This window comes from Acanthopagrus latus, chromosome 2 (genome assembly GCF_904848185.1).
Source record: "Acanthopagrus latus isolate v.2019 chromosome 2, fAcaLat1.1, whole genome shotgun sequence".
Taxonomy (NCBI): domain Eukaryota; kingdom Metazoa; phylum Chordata; class Actinopteri; order Spariformes; family Sparidae; genus Acanthopagrus; species Acanthopagrus latus.
The window spans coordinates 9,722,744-9,744,886 of record NC_051040.1 but is presented as its reverse complement, the minus strand read 5'-3'; the positions used below and the strand labels follow the sequence as shown (position 1 = coordinate 9,744,886).

Below are 22,143 nucleotides of genomic sequence, written 5' to 3'. Positions count from 1 at the left end.
TGCAGCAATGAATCGATTCGTTGTCATCTATTAAAGATATGTGTTGGAATTCTGCATTAAAATGGCTCAAAACAACAAGACCTTCATGATATAATTTGTCATGTTGTGTACTTATATGATCTCAAATGGTTCAACAATGAAATCCACAAGGAGGTAACAGTGTTTTTTTCACGTGGTCATCTGTCGCTACTCCGGGATAGTTTGAGTCAGACAAAACTTAACACAAATAAAACTTTAAACATTACCTCGTCTGAGAACATTTGTGCCCGAGACACATCAGACAAATTTCCATCAGCAGTGATGGTTGTTTAATGGTGTATACATCAACGGTGATATGAGTCTGACGGCAGTAGCATTTGTGTTTATGTGTGTTGCTCTTGCAGCGGGCCAGACAAAGCCTCAAACAGCCGGCTGACTTTACTGTCACTAGCCATAAGCTAACGTTAAGACTGACAGCACACGCCGAGGCTGTGTGTGTGTGTGTGTGTGTGTGAGAGTGTGTGTCTAAATTCAGGAAAACTCACTTGAGACTTGGGATGGTTCTCTCTCTTCTTTTGACAGGTTGAGAATAAAGACAGAACTTGCATATTTTGAAAATATGACTATTCGGAACACGGACCATGCTGCGGGAGTCATTTGAGAAATTTTCCTTGGACCTTTTGTTATTATTTCTACTCTGAACCTTTTTATCTGAATCCATTGTTACCGCTGTCAATCCAGGCAAACCTCAGAATTCAGTCTGTGTGAAAACTACAAACTACAAAGCTGCTTTTCAAGTCCACTGAGGGTGTTTCACGCTCAATATATTGTTGGTGCGGCTGAGGAGGAATTAATTCAAAGCTACATGGAATGTTATCTAAAAAAAAAAAAAAAAAAAAAGCAAAAAAAAAACCAGAAAATACAGCCAAAGATACTAAAACATTGCTTTGTGAGATCTTGGCAACATCTAAATACATGTTGTCTTCTGAGTCTGTTTTGTGTTATGTAACAATACAGTGATGTGAAGTGAAAGCGTGTCTAAAAATGAGTTTGTAGATAGGGTGAACCCCGGAATGAGGCTGGACCGGTTGCAATTAGAACAGCTCAGGCTTTCGGTAGCTGGATCGTTCGTGTCAGATCGTTAATAATCAAATACATCCCTCAACATGTACGGCGAGCAAAATGTCGACATAAATTCAAATGCTACCACGACGCATAGAAATACTTTTCATCTTCAAATTAAAGCCAGCAGCAGTCTGTACTTGCAATCGAAGAGTCTCAATCAATATCAAAAAACATCTCACTACAACTATGCCATGATATTTGTATCACCAGTGTTTGATATTTAGATTACTGTAAAATACTATAAGCACAGCATTGGTCGTCCTACAGTAGGAATCTTCATTTCACTCTTAACCCAAAAAATTCAAATTAAAGTTTTATCAATGGCTGATTACTCACCGAATCTGTCCGACAGACACTTCCAGCTCACTTCAGCCTACTCAGGCAAATAAAAAAGAAGACCTCTCACCAAAAATACTGGCTCCTTTGAGTTCAATTTATAAATCATGATGGCAGCCTGTTGAAGTTATTTCCAACTCTCTCTTGAGCATCTTAAGCAGAGATTTCGCCCAGAAAACTTGAAAACCATTTTTTACATTAGTTCACTATGTGTGTTAAGGGGATAGAGTGTTTTTTGCTCAAGTTATTTTTCAAACAAAAAATGTCAAACATTTGCAGGTTGGAGCCTCTTAAATGAGAGGATTTGTTGCTTTTCTTTGCACGTAATGATAATAACTGAAGACGGACTGCTGGCTGGACCAAACAAGCAATTAGAAGACATCATTTCGGGCTCTGAGAAATTATAATGAGCCTTTTCCCACAATTTTTGACATGTTATAGAATAAATGAGGCACTGAGTAGAGCACATATCTCTGCCAAAGGCCCCCCTTTAAGCTTCAGTCAAGCCTTCTTATATTTAACTGCACTGTATCACTCGATATTTAAAACCATGCATAACATCTTAACCATAATTTCAGCTCAACAGATCACTGATCTTAGATACCAGCCCCCTAAATACGCCAGATTATCTTTGTTCCCCATCAAGATCCACACATTATTCCCTGATGAAATAACAGAAATGTCAGGAAAAAAAACACCATCTCACAATGTTGAAGAGAGTGAGAAAACATTCCTGGATCCATCCCAAATGTTAATAGGGTCGATTCTGGCCCAAATCCCTATCTCCATCCAAGTATCATGGAAACCGGTGCAGTAGCTTTTGTGCAATCCTGCTGAAAAACCAACCAACAAACACTGGTGAAAGTATAACCCGAGGTGATAGGCCGAGGTAATGATCATCAGATTAATCAGTGTTGAAAGTTATTGTAAGTTGCAGCCCTACAGATACAAGTTAGGTAAACTAGAATATGAGAGTGATGCAAAGCTCAGAAACCAGACAGTTGTCAGACTTGTGAAATTACCTGACCAGCATACTGAGCGAATTGTTGTTTTATTTACTTCATACCCAACCTGCTGCTGCCGCCGCCACTGCTGCAGTAAATTCTCATGCCTGATAAATGACTGTGTAGTTTGAATTGACTCAATACTTAATAAATCGTAAGCATTCCCTTGAAATCCAAGTGCTTCCACCAGACCATAAACATCTTTTCGCACAATGCCCTCCAAACTTGAGGAGAATGGGTAGCTTTGAGTACATTGTGTACGTTTTGTTTGATGATTTTAATGCTCAACCTGAGGGCACACATCCCTGCCCACCACAACACCGCATCTACACGAGCAGGGAGAACGCCTGGTGCTCTCCACGGAGCTTCAGCGCAAAATTAAAGAAATCCTCACGCCTATTGAAATCAGCTGAAACACGAATGCCACATCATTTTCGTCAAATTATGAACGGAGCCTCATTAAACGGAAAGAAAATGTCAATCCTGATAAAAAATCCATGTATTTGATCAAATGGGTAAATACATGTGGCTTGGATATTCGGCCGGTCAAATCCCCGTGAGATTGGCTTTCAGGCTCACTTTGAATTTTATGTTCTCCGCCAGCAGAGTGCCTCTCTGAAGGAAAACTAAAAAGGGATGAAAGTTGGCATCTGTCTGCCATGGAATCAAGATTCTCCGCCGCTCTCCGACGGCGATGTTAAAACGCCCGGGACGACGAGGAATGAAACAATCATCTTTGACAATTTCTGCTGCAGATTGCAGAGGAGGCTGCTGCCGCGAATGCAAACAATTGCGGAAGCCATAAATGATACACCTAGTACGCCTGAGAAAAGAGCAGTGTGGGTGTAGCACTAATGGAGCCCTCTTCTGACAAGCAGCTCTTTCAGTTGTCTGATGAAAGCAAGCTGCATCTTCGAGGGGTGACTGCGGCGGTGTGTTTGCGGTAACATGAAAAGATTGAGGGCTCTGGTTTGTTTTACGGTTGCCTGCTTACAGTACAACATGTCTGGTCTCCGCTGCGGCTCTTTCAAATTCCCTCCAATAGCAAAGTAATCTGCGTGCTTCAGCAGTAGCCTCTTTCACCGCTTTCCACTGGTGATGGTGGTACTTTGAAAATGACACTTTGCCATCCCTTGTCTAACACCGCACACCATCACAGTCAGATTCAGCTCATATCAGCATAGTTAGTCACACATCCCATAAGCTTAGTGACTGCAACACCGGTGATGACTATGTGTGCCGAATGCAGCTCAAACAATGACCACCAGACGACAAAATGAGCAAAATGAGTCCCCTTAATTGTCACTCAAAATGGACCCGTGTTTATTAACCCGCAGAAGTTGTCAAGGAGTCAAACTGAAAGAACTGCAGTGTGTTGTGGCGTGTTGCCTCCTGCCGCTGACAGAGAAAAGCAGCTTCCCCAACGAAAAGAGACGAGTCGAAGCAGCCCGATGGGAAAATTAAGTCTGCATATTTCAGAGGGAGAGAGCTGCGAGTTGAAATTCGCTACATGCTTTTAATTAATGACAGCCAGGAAGTGGATGGGAGAGGACGGGAGAGGAAGAGCGGCTACAGACAATCAGCAAATATCCACCAAACGGGGTCTGAAGGGAACGTAGCAGCAGGCGTCGGACCGCCAGCCAAGGGTCTGATTAATGACGGCTCTGTAGTCTGGAGGTGGTTTTTATTCGCAGTCTTACAGCTCTCCCCTCGGCCCCCGAGCGCATCAAAAGCAGATTACTCCTGTACAACTCCGCTCATTATAAATCAAACACAAGACATCATGCACAGGAATATCCTTGTTTTATCCAAAACGCCGAAGTAATAACAACTTCCTGTCGTAAATATATTGTATTTACGATATGTGTGCAAGACAAAAGGGAGTCAGCGAATCTAGTTGGTGTTCAGATCCTAAAGATACTATGTTGCGTTAGATAAGTGGTTATGTGTGTGTGTTTTGCCGAGAGGTAACAGTTGGCCGCTAAATGATGCGTGCACTCACAGCCGCAGCTAACACAAACAGAGGGAAAGATTAGAGGTGTGTTATGAGGGAAGGCTGTCGTGTCACAATAAGCAATAGTTTATAATGTAGGTATTATCAGCTGGTTTTAAATGCTGCATTACAGGTAAGTCATGCCATTTTCTGAACTTACCAGACTGTTCCACATGTTCTAATTAGGGATGTTCATGATTTATCAATTACTTGGCATTAAGAATTAAAAATGTCTGTGAACGGTTGTTTTTCCGAAGAGAAACAAGTGTCTGTAACATTTCCTCTCCATTAACACTTTGTTCCATATGTAAGTACATTAGTGGGGTTTTTTGGCTCATTTCCCTCCTTGTACCTCCATTTTGCATTATTCATAGAACATTTCACATTTTGTGATTGTGTTTGTTTTGTGCACTTATGGGGCAGAACCCATAATTCATCCATTAATTCACATAATTCATTTGCTGCTCAAATTAAGGAACAGAATAAACATCAGTGTGAGAACTGCAGCGCTCGGCAGCTGCATGTAATGTGTAACAGAAGGCTGCGAGGTTATGAACAAGTCCTGAAACAAAACTGGTATTAAAAAAACAAAAAAAAAACAAAGGTTACACAAGTTGTGAGCTGATATATCAACAAAAAATGTACTGGCTACATTCCTGTGAGTGCTGTTTGAACGCTTAATTAATGATACTGTTTTCAAATAGCTAACACCCATGTGTCTGCAGCGGGTTCAGGTCTGACGCGGCTCTCTTGAACTTAAAATGAGTTGCTAGAAGCAAAGAGTAGGCAGTGAAAAACTGTCACACTTCAAACAGCTGTAGACCTTCCCTCATCGTGCCTTCACTCCAGCCTCATTTAAATACTACATCCCAGAGTGCTCCTGCTTTGAACTTTCTCTACTTGTTTTCTCATATCCCGCTGTCACCTGGCACCGAAATGAGAGCTTCTGTTTCGAAACAAATGAATTTCGTTCCAACTCGCATGTTTCTAATGAGCAGGAGGTCTATGCAATATTAAATGGGCACCGCTGTGTGCGGTGGTTTGGGCTCGGAGAACATGTGAAACATCGGCCCAGCCAGATGTGCTACCTATCATTCATGTTGAACCACATCATTTCTGAAAGAGAGAGAGAATCGTTTGATTGAAAAAGGTGGGGCTGCTGGTGGATTTTCTGCCCGAAGCGAGTCATCATGGGGTCAGCTGCAGGGTCTCTAACCGCCGACCGCGGCTCTTTGATGTTTTGCTCCTTTAGCCCCGAACAAAGATGTCTCCCTGCAGCCTCCCTCCTCGTTTGATGGACCCCGGTCCCCTGTTCTTTCTCCTCAGCCACAGTCGAAAGCTCCCCTTCCCTGCTTCCTCTGTGAAGTCTTTGGTTGAAGCTTCAGTGACACCTACGTCCCGAAGTGGCTGTGGTGTTGACATGCTGATGGCGGCCTGACAGCCTACTTCCATTGGGTAGATGACGGTGGCCAATCCTATCTCCCTGCACTCCGCTGCCAGCTCTCAATATTTCAGCATCGCAGGCTTGAGGTGATGAGATGCCCGGTCTTGGCAGCAGCTCCTCTTCAACAATCGTGTTTCACTCCCTGCCTGGAGAAAGGAGTCTCGATGAGCCTTGTGAAACTCTGTGTCTGGTGATCTCTCCAGGCCTTATGAACTGGATGAGGTGTTTGTCAGCTGTGGGCTGATTGTTGTATATTTCAGGAAGCTTTCTTCAAGACCTGGTCTAGCCGCCATATGTAGCACTTCTGTTCAGCGTGGTTTTGCACCCTGACAGGATATGTTGGAGGCTGGCACTGGCAGTCTCTAAAAGAAGGGCAGCCCTCTCTATTGAATCACTTTTTGTGCTTATTAAAAATGATGGTTTTGGATCAACAACCCTGAAAATGTACTGTGTCTGTGAAAAATGTTCAATCATCTCAAGTCTTCTGCTCACTTAAATACCCAGTTCTTTCTCCACCGTTGAGCGCCATTCTTCACTGAGAAAAAACATGTTTGCAGGGAATGTTTTCATTGATTTCCGTACAACCAAAAAAGTCAAACCTAATTAAAACATAATTATACTAGAATCCAGGTCAGTTTTGTGAGAATTATGTGTTCAAAAACAGACGCTAGTGAATATAGGGAGTATATAAACATCCACTGTAATTATGTAATTATGTACTTTACCGTTAAAGCAGTAGTGGATTTTCTGCATACTCGCATGACCATTAACTCAAAACTGCAGGGCTCAGAGGAAAAATGTCTGCACACTGTTAGCTTCCAAATAAATAAGTTAAAATCGCTTTTCCGGGGCCACGTTTCGATCTTCCCAACGCCTGAGGAACATCTTGTGGATCAATGATATATATTTTTGTCTTATTATTATTTGTATTTATTTTTGCAGCTGAATATTTATGCCTGGATGTGTGCAAACTCTGGCCCTCATTAACATAATGAGTAAATCCATTTCTACTAACAGAAATATGAGTTTTGATTTTTGCAAAAATGTTGACCACGACTATGCATTATCATTTGAGTTTTGGGGGTTCGCCTGAAATATTTTCATTTCAGTTATCATACATAGAGACAAAAGGATCATACTCAATTTCTATAAGAACATGAATTTCATGACAGACAAAACTGTAACATATAAGTGCAACCAACAACCAATACAATTAACAATTAATAATATATAAGCCTGTGCATTACACAAATGGGGGAAAGATAAAATTTAGAAATGTTAAACCATCATTTAAAAGTTGATAATTGTTCTCTGTGTGTCAAATGTATCAGTCTAGCACCTGATGAATTACTTATAAAGCTGATGCCACACACTTAAATGCACCTTAAATGTACAATACACAATTTCAGACACCAGGGATTTCCCTTATGGGGCAAAACCAAAACATTTTTGCCAAGCATTGTGTGAGGAAGGTCGCCACATGGGTCTTCCCCACGCTGGAAGTAGTGACGGACGACCAAAAGAAACGCACCATTAGTTAAAGAAAAACTGGATCCCTCTGGGTTTGGAACTTGTCGGATCAATTTGGGATAATGTAAGTAAAAACAAAACTAGCTGTGTTTAGACATTTTAATGCAGACTTCTTACATATTACATCTTTAAATGACCTTTATTTATTGCATACACACTGTTTTTAACAAATGTATACTACTAACCTTGTATGAATGTTAAATAATGTCCTTGCTGTTTATGGATATTGGCTATTTGTGCAGAAAAGAAAAGACATCTGTGAGGTGCATACAGGTGAACAGGACTCTGCTGGGAAGTAGCAGGGTCCCATTCCTAATGAATAAATCATGAGGATCTTGTACTCGCAGATACTGATTCCAGCATTTTAGGCTGCATCTGAGGCATTTCCAATATTAGAATCGACCCTAATCTTGTCCTTCATTTATGTCCATTATCAGAATTTAAAGTCTTGCCTCTCAATGTGTCTTTCGTGCAGAAGTATGCAACCGCTTATCCATTATTATTCTGTTAATTATTGTATAACCTGCAGCAGGAGTCAGGGTTTATTGTACTGCACACACTGTCAACATTAAAGTCGTCATTTGTTCCCAACAGCACACAGCAGAAACAATGCTGACTTGAAAGGACAGAAGTTACATCTTTGACTGTGACGGTATAGGGCTACATTTGATGTATATGCACCTTTCGTCGGCAACATCTCTCTTTGAAACAAGGTAATGAATTCGTGACATGATCCCTTCTCAAGCTGAAAGATTTTGTTTGACGGTGATGGGAGATGTTGCCCCACTTTCTGGTTGGCTCCCCTTGGGAACGGTCCTCACTCTTCCCTCCTCGCCTGGTTGAAAACAGAGAGCCAGACGCAGTGAAACAACTGCACTAAATACAGCCCTGCAGTTACCATAGAAACCAGCGCTGGTGCATCCCTGACTAGTCCTACTGTATTTCATTTTGCACTTGACCCAGAAAAAAAACTGGGGGGTTGGTGTTTAGTGTCTTCCAAGTCAAACTTTTCACAGCATAGGTGATATAATAGGCAGGAACATGAGTGGGGAACAAGCAGACGCCTGCTGCTTATTATTGTTTTTTTTGTTTTTTTTTTCTAAAAGGAGACAGGAGGGAAAAAAGATGCAGGGGTGTGAAAAGATTGAGCGGTAAGAACGTTGATGCCAAAGGCGTTTCAGGCAGAGCGAATTTACAGTGACAACAAAATCGAGTACCAGATAAGGCTGGCCATAGCTACACTGGACTGGACAGCACATGATCGCATTTGAAATATATCAAGGCTTACTTGTGCTGACACCTTTCCTGAGATAAAGGACGGTGCGACACAGATTTCCTTTTTTTGTGGGGGGGGAGCAGAGTAGCTGATATTAAAGTTATATAATGCAAGGTGCTGCATTGCATCAAAAAGTATTGTTTTAAAGACGTTACTGCACATCTCTCTTTGAAAAATCAGACGGAGTAGAGGAAAAATCATTGCGATCGCCCAAGTTCCCACTGAAGTTAATCATCAGACAGCTTATTTTGTTAATTCAGCTTTTCATCACATGTTCCCCATTTCTATAGGCCCCCATAACGTCCAGGCATTTTATCTTGTTAAGTCATTTTATACTGTACTCCCATCTCCACTGGGACATCATTATAGTGTCCAAATAGGTCAGGAGGAGCGCATTATACTGCAGCCAAGCTTTACCCTACCGAACAAGAAAAAGCTTTTATATCATTAACAACCCTTTTAACAACACCCTATTGTTCCCTCAAGTGTCTTGAATGTGACAATATATCAAACATACGTGATTTTGCACAGTTACTCACACTGCATTGTAATGGCACTAAGCACTTAATGGCCATGAGAGTAGATATTACTGGAAACCTACAGTATGTGAGGATTGTATAGCAGCAATTGCAATAAATGATGCAACTACATCATACACTGAACAGGCAGCTACATTTGGGCCCTGGGCATCCTAAACATGTGCAGGCTCCTGCATCCATCAAGTCAACAAGTCACAGCTGATCCCTGAAGTCCTCACACTTCAAAGGAATCGCTGCTGCCACAATCCAATTTTGTGGCTCGCGCTTGGACTATATTTTTGCATTTAGGGAAAAATGATACCAGTAAACGCTTTCATACAAAGAAGAACTTTTGCAGGCAGCAGATACAATAAAAGCAAACTTTCAATAAGGCAATCAGAGAAGACAAATGGCGGGACTGCTGAATACATTTTCTATGATAAATCTTTAAAAGCGACAAACCTTGGGTATTTGGGAGAAGAATGGCTGCAGTTTATATTAAGGCAAGTCAGTAGGGCCTCTATTTTATACACTACACACTCTGCTGTGATGAATGTGTTGTACTGGAGGTTTCAGTGCCTTTTCAGGATTCATCCTTCCAAGGAAAGTTTGCAGTGCTTGCAGGAAATTTTCTTTTTTTTTCTGCAATGCCGTGGTGCAAACTCACAATACTGATTATTCAATCTTTAATGTGTTTACTGTTTTTGACCACTGGAGTGCCGCATTTTTTCCTGACTCTGTCAGGCGCAGCACCCGACAGAGGTTCGGTGCATAATTGGCTTAGCTGTGATGTGAAAGCCTGTCTGAAAAGCAGTGTGAGACTTATACAATATACTACATATTCTGTGCAATACATTGGAGCACATTCATTTACAAGATCCTAGTTTCAATTGAGTTTTTGCTTTTTCATTAACAATAACATTCAACCTTTTTCTTTCTAGAGCATGAGAAAAAGATGTACAGGCCCCAACAGAATATCAAACCCAATTGCCAGAATACATTTCAGGGAAGTAAGTTTCGGCAAAACCACAACTGGATTTTTTTATGTTGTAAATTTCCCTTTGTTTAGGTTGAATTTTCAATTATTATGCTCTGGCTATGTCTATACACAAAGACCACTTGCTTTGGGTGAGGAAAGTATCATAGTTTGGCTTAAAATCCCTGAATTAGCCACCACGATCACAGAGGGAGGTGGTTTGACTTTCCTTGACAAATAGCCGTTTTTGGTCACCACAAAAAAATGGCTGGAAATATCTCCAGATGTCCTCAGAAATATCCAATGGTGTGACTGCGGTGGCTAATAAGCATATAGCTTGAACATTAATGTGATTTGAAGAAACATAAACAGCTAAGATCATATCCTGACCACTGGGCTGGTAAGTACAAATGGTAATCTCAAAACCCTTCATCCTCATCCAGGTAGTGCTGATAAATGCGTCTTTACACCACAAAGAATGTTACAAATACTAATCCTATTACTAAAAATGTCAAAGCTTTGGGGCTAATTATTATTTTCACCACTGATGAATCCGTAGATTATTTGCTTGATTACTCGATTAATCATTTGGTTTATAAACTGCTAAATATTTTCAATCCTCACATTCAAGAGGCAGAAACTAGGTTAAATTTGGTTTCATGTGCTTGAAAAATGACTCAAACGCATAATCGATCAGCAAAATAGATCGGCTGATTGCTTAATCAACAAACTGTTTCATCCCTCTCCATAGCCTGATGAAGATATTCTATTTTCTCTTGCTCCTTTCTTAAGGCAGGGCAGCAGAACAAAGGAGAGACGATACAAAAGGGCCCTTGTAGTTGATACATATTCAGTGTCAGTGGTCTCGCCGGCCGCCATTCATACCCCTTCAGTGGCTTCTGAAATAGAGGAAAAGGCTCCTTATTCAACCCTCATGTTCACAGACAGTGTGGGGATTTGAACCTCTGGCGCTCTAACCTTTAGCTTCCCATCATCGTATTATCCTGTCGACTGAAAAAAGGAAACTATTATTCTATAGATAACAGCATACCTCATAGGTCGTCGCGCTCTCAAGTCCATTTCAGTAGTAAAACCTTCTAAATGGTTTCATCCTCTATTATAACAGGCAGCAAGGCATTCAGTCGTATTAAAGGGGGGAGACCAAACAATGCCGTGATGGAACAAATGCTGTGGCAAATTGGACTCATTTTCAGATTATATTTTTTGCAGTGAGCTGCGATGCTCCTTAATAACTCTCCAACACTGGTTGAACACTGGGTTGCACACTCCTGTTTTTTTTTTTGTTTGTTTGTTTTTTTTTTTTTTTTTAATTTGAATGGCATTGGCATATAAGCTTACGCCACTGGATGAGACTGAGCCGGTGCTCCACAGTCAAGGCCTGGCGGCATCATATTACACTGCTGGAAATCTTCTATTAACTGAGAGCAGTATGGCACGAGACAACTGCGGTCTTTCTAAGTGGTCTTTGTGAGCGCCGTTAAAAGGAGAGGCACATGATGTTACTACTAAGGAGAGTTTCACAGCGTAGGAGGGCGTGAAGAAACAAATTATATACAGGATGACTAGTGTGCGTACACAGTGGGTGAATTGTCGCAAGCCATTTTCAAAAATCACTACCTGCCACTTATATGACACAGAAAATCCTGAGCACAACTGGGAGGATCAAAACATGGCTGCGCTACGAACATGCTAGAGGTAGTAGAGGGAATGTGTGTTTGTGTGTGTGTGTGTGTGTGTGTGTGTGTGTGTGTGTGTGTGTGTGTGTGTGTGTGTGTGTGTGTGTGTGTGTGTGATGTAGGGTATCTGACATAGTAATTGTACATCTGAAGGATCCATTGAGGCTTTCAAATGAAGCCTTGTATGGTTGTGGTCACAACACTGTCCGCGTAAAAATAACAAAAAAAATAAAAAAATAATAATAATCAAAATCAACACTTAATACTTAATTCGAATACAGTGGTACATCAAATTTTTTTTGTCTGTTGAATACGATGAATATAACCAAACCAAACTGCCTCTTTCGCAAACATCTCTGTACTGTCGTCGTTGTTACATCCTAAAATAACAGCCTCAGAATCATTTTGACGGTATGCTGTCTTGAAGTAGAGAGACAACACTGTCACAGAAATCTGGGATTTGTATTTATTACAGTGGTGTTACACAAACTGTGGAGGTGCCAAATCACACTCATACCTATGCCTATATAATGACTGAAACTGGCAATTGACAACTATTTTGCATTAACAGATCATTATTAAATAAATCTTAACTGCACAATGAAAAGTCTATATACTGTAAAATAATGACACCATCTGACTTTAGATTTGTTCCCAAAAGACTCCGGTTCCACTGTGCTATTTGTCAGTCTGCACACACAAAATCTGAAAAAGAAAATGCATACTGACTAACAATCCAGTCATGCTGGCAGCCTGGCACCATTTCCATCTGCTTTCACCTCTCCCTTATTGACTAAATGAATGAAAAAAACTCACCTTTTGTCCTGTGTTCTTAGTAGTTGTAACTAAAACGGAAAGGCAGGGGGGTGAAAAGTTGTCTTGTAGTTTCCATAAGAGGTAATTTAGTATGAAAGTGTTAAGAGCAGAAATAGATGTTCTGTTATTGTGGTTATATGGTGCTGTTACGTTGCTACTAGACTTCTCCGTTAATACCGGTGTGTGCCTCCCGTTGCGTGCATCAAGTGGGAGTGCAATCAGTTTTTTGACCCAGTGGAAATGTTGTTTTTGAAAGGCAGAAAGCCAACAAAGCAGAATATTTTGTTAGATAAAAACATGGGATTTGGGGAAATGATTACATCATCTTTCGCTCATCTTTTCAAATAACTTCAGACTTTTGGATTTCACAACGCTGTGGAGCTATTGGAAATGTTCAAATCATACGAGTCAGAACGAGCCCTATGTAGCCACCCCTGAAATTTAGTTTAAAAAAAATAGTATGATACCAATTATTTTGCTATAGGCTTATGGTTATGATCAGAAAATAATGACGTTAAATACAATGAAAAGGTGCAGAAAAAAAAGGGCTGCGTTCGAATGTTGATTGAGAATTTGAATGTATTTGAATCCTCTAAATACACAAAACAACAAAAGGGAAAATACAGATCCTACCATATGTGCAATAATATGTCAATATGTATATTTTGTATGGATTCTACATATCTGAATTAAAGTTAAGACATGATGTCTTACGTATCCTGTCATTGGCAGTCTTGATTCAGTCAAAGTCCTCGGCAGATCACAGAATAACAGAGCAGACAAGAGGAAGATTAAATTAAGTTTGATATGACCCTCATAATGGCAGGCCTTGAGAGATGATTAATGGTAATTGTATGAGTCGATCAGACAGTTAAAAGGAATTCAAATAAGACTGGGAGAGAAGCTTAAATGAATAAGGAGGACAATGTAGACTTTTTATATTTTATAGAGATACACTGTTGAAACCATTTGAAATTAAATCCAATGGCAAGTAAAGGATTCTTCAGGCTTAGGTGAAAATCTTCATAACTTCGAATCGACAACAATCTTTGGCACGATCCCTTTATCAACAAAAAAAACTGACAGCATTTCTGTATAAATGCTTGATGCTTTTAAAATACATGATCTTATTTAATATCCTATCTTTCCCTGAAAGGAACAACAGACAACTCCATTGCAAAAGACAGTTTTTCTAGTGTTAGAAAGACTTCATTTGAAGAGGCTCTCTGTTTTTGTCAAAGTAAATTTACTTATCATACTGCAGTTGTTGCCGTGGAGGAGCTTTGTCAAACAATAAGTGAGAAAAATCATGTCTTTTCGGTTATGCCTAGTCAATGTGAGATTGGAAACTACAGACCTGTGCAACAAACCGGAGGAATTGAGGTTCAAAAGATGTAACATTTACCAGCTTGTCTAATGAAAAAGAGTTAAGAGGATGCTACTGGTTGCATTATGGGAAGTGTAGGATCTAGAGTTTTTTGAGGGTGACCATTAGTAGGGACAAAATGTTTGCACATCTTGGCCAGTGCTGCATCTATTTTGACAATCGACCAAGCCGAAGTCCGTAGGTCATACAATGGCGACGGTCCCATTTTAGGTGCCAGGGAGATTTGGATACTTTCTGGCAGTTAGGCACTAAGGCTTCAAGAAGCTAGAGGCAAGGACTACAGTATGTGATGGAAGGATATAATTCCAATGTTGAGTTGTCAGAAATGAGTCCAATCCCAAAGGAAAGGAGCTAAGCCTTGATCTTTTATGGCTAAAGATACTTCCTGTCATCAGAAAGTTACGTCAACCTCTCTGTCCTTTCCAAATTCGTTTCAACCTTACCACCAAAATAAGGAAGAAACAAGCCAACATTGGTGATGTGACATTAGGCTAACTCCTCTTGATGTAACACTAACTAAGAGTCAGGTATCGGACAAGGTTTGTCTTCAGGTTTAGGGACAAAATACAAGTTGCAGCTACATCTTTTAATCTCTCTTTCAATCTTAACCTGTTTTCTTTTCTCAACGTTGATGCACCTATCACATAGTACACGTAAGCTAACAGGAAATGGGAGAGTTGACCCAGGCTCATATGGGTGGCGAGCTCTTTTAACTGTTACTGCAGCACACAGTGCAGAAAAAAAGGGTCAATAATGTTTTTTTTCAAGTCTACCTTGACATTATGGAATTGCAACACTAAACTGCCGAAAGTGCCCTTGAATATTTCATGTGTCTCTGAAAGGAATCACAAACAGAAGAAATGAGTGTCTTAAGAAACATTACATCTACATTCTACAACTCAATCCAGGAGCACTGAGATATTATTGGGCTTTAAAGTGCATTCTTTACCTCAGAAATAGCAGCTGACAAAACAATCTCACCGTAACTTCCATTTAACAGCCGTACTTACTGTATAATATGCAGGTATTTCACATACTCTCAGTCAAATACGACACTCATCAATGACAATAAAATACCTGAACTGACAACACGTATACCATGATTACAAAGTACAAATGTCTTCGATGAAAGCTGCCCATAGTTGGCCCTGGATGTACAGCATATGGACACACAGCAGACATCATTAGCATGGGTGATTAACTGGCCGGGTTAAGTGTCTTGCACTTGAGCGCCTCACAGTGCTATCCGCCTCTAGGGATCGAGTCGCCTGTACGGCAAATCACGTTATCTCTAAAATCAGTGCAGCAGCATCAGCGGGATGCCAGCTCCGGTGTTGGTGACACATCATACGTCTTTAGTCGCCTGTGTTTGCGGTTGCACGGCTAAATGTGAGAAACAATGAGGATGCGAGCCAGTGTCACCAGGGGAGTAAGACAGGGGGAAATGTGTCACAACAGAGTCAATGAAAGAAGCTGCAATGAATCCTCTTGGAATCATACGCGCCCATCTCACATTTAAATTTAATGAGAGCAGGTTGGAGAAAGAGTCAGATGCGTTGTGGTGGTGGTAATAGGGTGACAGCCCAAACCCATTAAAGCAACTTAAAGAAAATCTATTTTGGATCTCAAGTTCAAAGACATCTCAGTCGGCGGCTGACGGAGAGCTGGCACTGGGAATTTTCTTTCTTTGCACTGCGCACACACACACACACACACACACACACACACACACATCAGGTGACAGATGGTGGTTTCCTCTAGCTACCACGCACTATTTGTTGGATTTTATTTTCGACTAATGACGTGTAATGAGCTATATTTTGGACCACTCTCTTCTTCAACGCTATAAATGCCAACAAAGATATGTCCGATTCAGTGAGATCCTAAAAGTCTTTAAACCACCAGAGTCGGCAAAGTGCACTGCATTTACGGGTGAGAGGTCACAACGCTGCAAGAATCCCTTTCCATTCTCTGAAGGCACAGGAAAGGTTTGGCAGAGTAATTCAAAGGCAGAGAAAAGGATGCTTCCACCATTAGATGCTGTTGTTCTTGTGCAATTCCTTCAGGGTCCATTGCTACCTTTAAGTGCCACAATGGCTTTTGCGGAAGGTGAAGTTCTACTGGAAAGAGAACTTCAGACTACTACTTTCACTTCCTTGAACTCCCCAAATCCCTTTCTGCCTGCCGGTCAATTGATTCTCGTTTTCACTCAGAGAGGCCACCCTGTCACGCTGCTGTTGATGGAAAAGGGGCAACATTTTAAGCCAGATGCCTTTGAACAGTTGCGTGACTGTTACCAAGTAACTAGTGTTGTTCACTCACTGATCCACTGAAGGAGTGTAGCAGGCAGCAAAGTGTTGAATCCAACCTGTTCTCAGAAACAGCAGGGGGATGAATATATTACAGCATGACGATTCATTAGCTGAATGTCAGCCACTAAGTGTGCACTGGCAAGGCCCTGCCTTTCAACCAGTTCACTACATGAAAGAAGACCTTTAGTTAGACTCAAGTCATCCACACAATAATTTAATAACTTACAGTAATGGCATTCTGTATTTTAATGAGAGATTTTCACTGAAACTCCATCTGTGAACCTTTACCCTCTATAAAGTGTTTTTTTTATTCTCACAGTGATAAAAGCTGTTCATCTTCTTATTTGAATGGGTGAATGTGGGTTTATAAGAATCCACCCTCTCCTCTTGACGCGTCCAAGTATCCATAGACACTGAAGACACGAATGGCACTCAGTAGAGCACATACCTCCGCCAAGGCCTGCTAGTCCCCTTCAGTTAAATCAAGCTGAATCGAAGATCAGACTTCATAGCATGTATCTGAAGTTCAAACCATTCATAACTGATTAACCATAATTAAAGCGCTTTTCAAGGTACTCAAAGACACTTTGAAGGTTAAAAGGCAGAATGATAAAACCAACACCAACGCAACCACCCAAATACACCAGATTTTTTTCATCATTCTGTGCAAATACCCATCCTAAAGTTTTGTTGGATCCGTTTGTGTGACCCCGCTGTCATCCAACGAACAGTCCTTGCAGAAGTAAAAATCATTGCCAACACAACAAAAAATGTAACATAAAATGACCTACTGTATGTCTGCTGACAGCACAAGATCCATTTAGTTACTCTTTCTGGACTGGACTCTGCCATCTTTTTGTAAATCCAAAACTACTAGGCAGATATCTACAAAACTGGGCTGAACCATTTAACTACAAACTGGTCATTTATAGTAACATAATGCACAAATGTTCCGTATGAAATCTTTAAGTAATACTTAAAAAAGTAGCTTATAGAGAGCTGTATCCCAATCCAGGCAAAGCTGTATCAAAAAAAACCTGAACTGTATTAAACTTAACTACCTAGTTTCAAGTGACTTAAGTGACTTTGTTTTGTCAGTATCTGCATACATTGTGAAGGTTGATTGTAAAGGTTTCTGAAGTTCTTTTTTTGGTCATTTAGTTCAAATCATTGGCTTCCCTCAGTAATTTGAATAACGCCTTGATTCCACGTGGGTGCGACTCTGTGTGACTTCACATGTGCAACACAGTTTTGCTTCATATCCCACTGGGAGCGTTAAAGAAGTGAAGTGTCTCTCCTGACTGATATTGTTAACTTGCTTAGGTTGTGTTTATTTTTGTGCTTCTACAATGCATGAGTAGGCTACTTGAATAAGGGTAGGGCTGCGACTAACGACTATTTTGACAGTCAACTAGTCATCGACTACAGCAATGACTAGTCGACTAGTCAGATTATGAATTGCACAAAGAACAATGGCTCGTATTTATTATATTCATTCAAGTGGCAGGAGTAATAAAATAATCTTTTTTTCTATTAACAAAAGTGCATTTTGTGCATAACAATCAGCATGCATAACACAGAGTTTGATAAACACAGTTTTTTTGGTCTAAAGACTCGAGAGTTGCAAGATGCAACTTAATGAAGCGACAGGCCAATCACAGTTTATTCATACTGAGCAAAGTCAGCATCTCCAAGTGGTCGAGTGAGGCTTGCTCTCTTCTGAGAGCAGATATTTCCAGCTGCAGAGACGATTCGCTCTGCTGGGGTGGATGTTACAGAGGTGCATCAGAGTCTTCTACAATGTATTTCCTCTTCAAATGCTCATGCATTGCTGAGGTGGCCTCATGGTGCGTGAGTTTCATCTAACAGATTTTGCAAGCGACCATTTTCTTTGTTGTGTCCAGGATGAACTGTTCCAAAACTTTGGAGCTTTTATTTTGCGTTGGCGTCACTTTAGCCGCTTCCATGTTGCTCCTGTTCCCGCTCACAAATGCGCGTGTGCTGTGAACTGTCTCACTGTGAGCTAGTTCAATTGGCTACAGTAAAACATTGCTTAGTGTGGCATTGCATGTCATGGGATACACACGATGACATTGTTAACGACTCGTTGATGACTAAATTAGTCATCGGCTAATTTAGTCGTCAGCAAGTGCAATGCAAAGCGTCGGATGCAGTGGTGTAAAGCACGCCGCCACTGGACTGGCCCCTTAGGTCCAGTGAAAGGAACTCTGAATGCTTCAGCATACCAAGAGATGTTTAACAATCTCCATGCTCCCATCGTTTGGGAACAGTTTGGGGATGGCCCCTTCCTGTTCCAACATGACTGTACAGCAGTGTACAAAGCAAGCTCCATAAAGACATGGATGACAGTTTGGTATGGATGAACTTGACTGGCCTGTACAGAGTCCTGACCTCAACCCGATAAAAACACCTCTGGGATGTATTAGAGTGGAGACTGAGAGCCAGATATCAGTGTGTGACCTCACAACTGTGCTTCTGGAGGAATGGTCAAAAACCCTGTGGAAAGCCTTCCCAGAAGAGTTGAAGCTGTTAAAGCTGCAAAGAGTGGACCAACGTCATATTATACCTGATGGATTAAGAATGGAATTCGAGTGAATACTTTTGGCAATATAGTGTGCTTCATCTGTGATGCATCATTAAACTATATATGGTGAAAACATCAGTTTTTCTAAGCACTTTAAGAATCTCTCATTCATGGTGTATTATAAGAATTAAAAAGGAGAATCTGTAAATCAATGACAACTAAGCCAACTCCATCTGCTAACAATCATCATTCAAAATAATCGAAAGGTCCCGAACAGCTACTAAATGGATCATGAGTTGGACTGTGCCACTTCCAAGCTCTACTTTATGCGTGTCTGACATATGCTGGCATTAACTGTTCTTTGTGTTCTCAATGCAAATTCAAATCACACTAAATTCTTCAGGAGATTTGCTCTGTAAGCAGTGATTATCACACAACTGCTCGTACAATGTAAAGACAGAGTTCAGGGAAGGATTCGGTGAAATCCTCTCTGCAGAGCTCGATCCAGAAAGCAAGATAAGAAGATGGAGGTAAAAAATATTAATGTTACAGCAATATTCTTTATCTGCCATGCACTGCAAACACTGTAAAGCCTGAAATAGTACAGCTATACCCCGCTGGTCATTTTTGTGCAGCAGAAAGATATTGCCCTGGAATACAGAAAGAAAGAGCAGAATTCTGTTTTTAATACTTAATTTCGAAGTCACTGCTGGTAAGTGATCTTCGCGCTCTCTGCATACTAATTTGCACAAACGTCGTCCTTGAGAACCGTGTGATTAATAATGGATACAGTGTGACTATATGCCAATAGCTGGCGCGAGCTGTGGAGCAGCGAACTGCAACACTGGGTTTGAAAATGTGCCTCCTTCCATCTCCGCATCGCAAATGTTGTGAGTTCAAATTAACCGAGACAATCAAGAGTTAAATTCTGCCGTGTTAAATTGATCCCCTCTTGTGGTTTTGCAGCAGCAGGATACAGGAAACCAGTGAAATCTGATCATGTATTCAGAGCCTGTCCTATGGCTACACACCTGCATCTCAGCTGCCTGAGGCATCTCAGAAACTGCTCTCAGCGTAACAATAAGCATGACATCCATGCGAGCAGTTTGTGAAAATATGAGCAATATGTCTCCTGTAAACGAATGATGTTCGTCTGATTGTTTGGGGGAACTACTCTGGCAAATGTTCAGCAGGAATACGATGGATTAACAGCATGAGTGTAAAAGTTCTGCGCAAAGGATTTCTCACATTGTTCTCATTCTATTATGACAAAATTTATTAAATGAAACAGATGTCAAATTAATATCTATGACGGGATATTCAGTCCAAAAACCTTTTTTTTTTCTTCCGTGAATCTATCTGTAGTGCATGTTTCTGACTTGATATAACATGGACCTGCTCCAAATTTAGATACATGCAGAAAGCTGACAGCAACATCTGCGTCATTCCTCCTTTAGCTGCAGTTTCGTGCGAGACAGTGTGTCAAAATATGCTTTTATTGCAGTCCAAGTGTGATCTGAGGGAAGCAAAGGCTGCAGAATAATGTTAGTTAACGTGCAAATAGTGGATACTGTGCCCGTGACATGAAGAACAAATACATTAGCCAGCTGTGAGCTCATTTGCTAGGGGCAGTATCTACGTCTATTAACATCAGTAAAACAGGAAGCGAATAAGTTCAACATCTGTAACTGAACAAAATTGAAACACTGCCTTGACATGCAGCTAAGCTGTAGTTGTATCTGGGCCAAAGAAGACACTAGAGGACTTGTTAACCAACATTTTGTCACTGAAGACGCACAGCATATTATAATGTTAGTGGCTTAATAAACTTTTGTGTATTAAATGAACACGAGTGGTCCAGTGCCTCCTTTGAGTTCTGTCTGAATGTGCCAGAGAGCCTTTTCTCTGTTGCACTGTCTGTGTCTCAAGTGCAAAGGGTCCCTCCATTATATTTCCTTCGTATCTCATCCAGTTCGGTCATTAAAAGTGGGTTCAAGAGTTTTTTGTGCTATACGCACTACTTTCAAAATGGACGCACAGATGGAGCTTTATTGTATTTCTAAAAAAAGATCTCGAGGGGAAATGGTGGATGAAGAAATCTCCTCCTGAATTACAGAAGGGCACATTTATTGCCTCTTAGCTGGTTACTATATGCAGTACATCGTAGTGATGTGCACCATTTGCTCTAATGGCAGTAAAGTCTCCACATCCCACAAATAGAAATGTTTACTATTCTTGTCCCGTTACATAGAGGACCATGTGTCGAATTACTTTTGCGATCACACTGGAAATTGAAAATGTGACACATTATTGCAGAGGTTTTTATAGACTGACAGTGAGCCTGTGCTGCAGATGCCCCCTCCAGGTCTGTGACAGTCCGAGTAACCATTGGAAACTACTACACAGAGGACAAAGGCAAACCTGAAGGATGGGACCTGCCAATGATTCCCCCTTGTGTGCAGCCACAAGACTCACCGGCCATGTTGATTTACTGACAAAAACAAGGTCCCCTTCTGTGTGAGTCAATGCCAGTGTGAAACACTGCTCAAACAGGATATTTCGCTCTTTACTAGCGCTCATCTCTCGGAGGTAATGGCGTGGAAAATCTCGATGTCTTTAAAAGGCAACAGGGACTACAAGGCCATTATACATTTCTTATCCTACTGACATTGCCATCACAGCTTAGACAGGCAGACGTACAGGGTCACTAGCTTATTACTTTCTCATAAGCGGTGCGGTCCAAAAATGAAGGGAGCGCTATCATACAGACTTCATTTAGTGATGGTTGACAGTGTGTAAACCACGCGCGGCAGCTTGGGTCGGTGTCAACCCCAACCGTTGCTCCTTTCATAATCAGTTCAAGTATTTACAGGATGGGAAATTGGGGTCTGGGCAGTGGCAGAGGGTGACAGCTCAGCCCTTCCTGCGCTGTAATAGTTCCACTGGTTCCGTTAAGATTTCAGGTTAAAAAAAAACAAAAAAAAAAACACCTTAATCCGTGAGGTGATCAGGCTCCAGGAAACCACCTATTAAAAGGTGCTGGAAATATATCTGTGCACGGCGTGAACATGTGGTCAATAGTTGGTGTACAAGACTTACCCCGCTAAGCCGGCTTATACTTTAGCTCATAGCACTTCTAAGCTTCTTAACGAGTAAGCTCAAACTGAGCTAATTATTCATGGACAGCCTCTGTCTCAGGAAACAC

General features: G+C 41.0%; 1 protein-coding gene across 8 annotated transcripts in view; it reads right to left on the bottom strand.

The window, feature by feature from the left end:
- Positions 1–22,143, bottom strand: part of lrfn1 (leucine rich repeat and fibronectin type III domain containing 1) — a 196,036-nt gene that overhangs the window by 84,945 nt on the left and 88,948 nt on the right. Inside the window, exon 5 of one of the 8 annotated variants that reach the window (XR_005070779.1) lies at positions 7,509–8,246. The exons of the other annotated variants lie outside the window; for them this stretch is intronic. The gene's annotated coding sequence lies outside the window, so the exon portion shown is untranslated. Of the gene's footprint in view, positions 1–7,508; positions 8,247–22,143 lie in introns of those variants that run through there. 8 annotated transcript variants of the gene reach the window in all.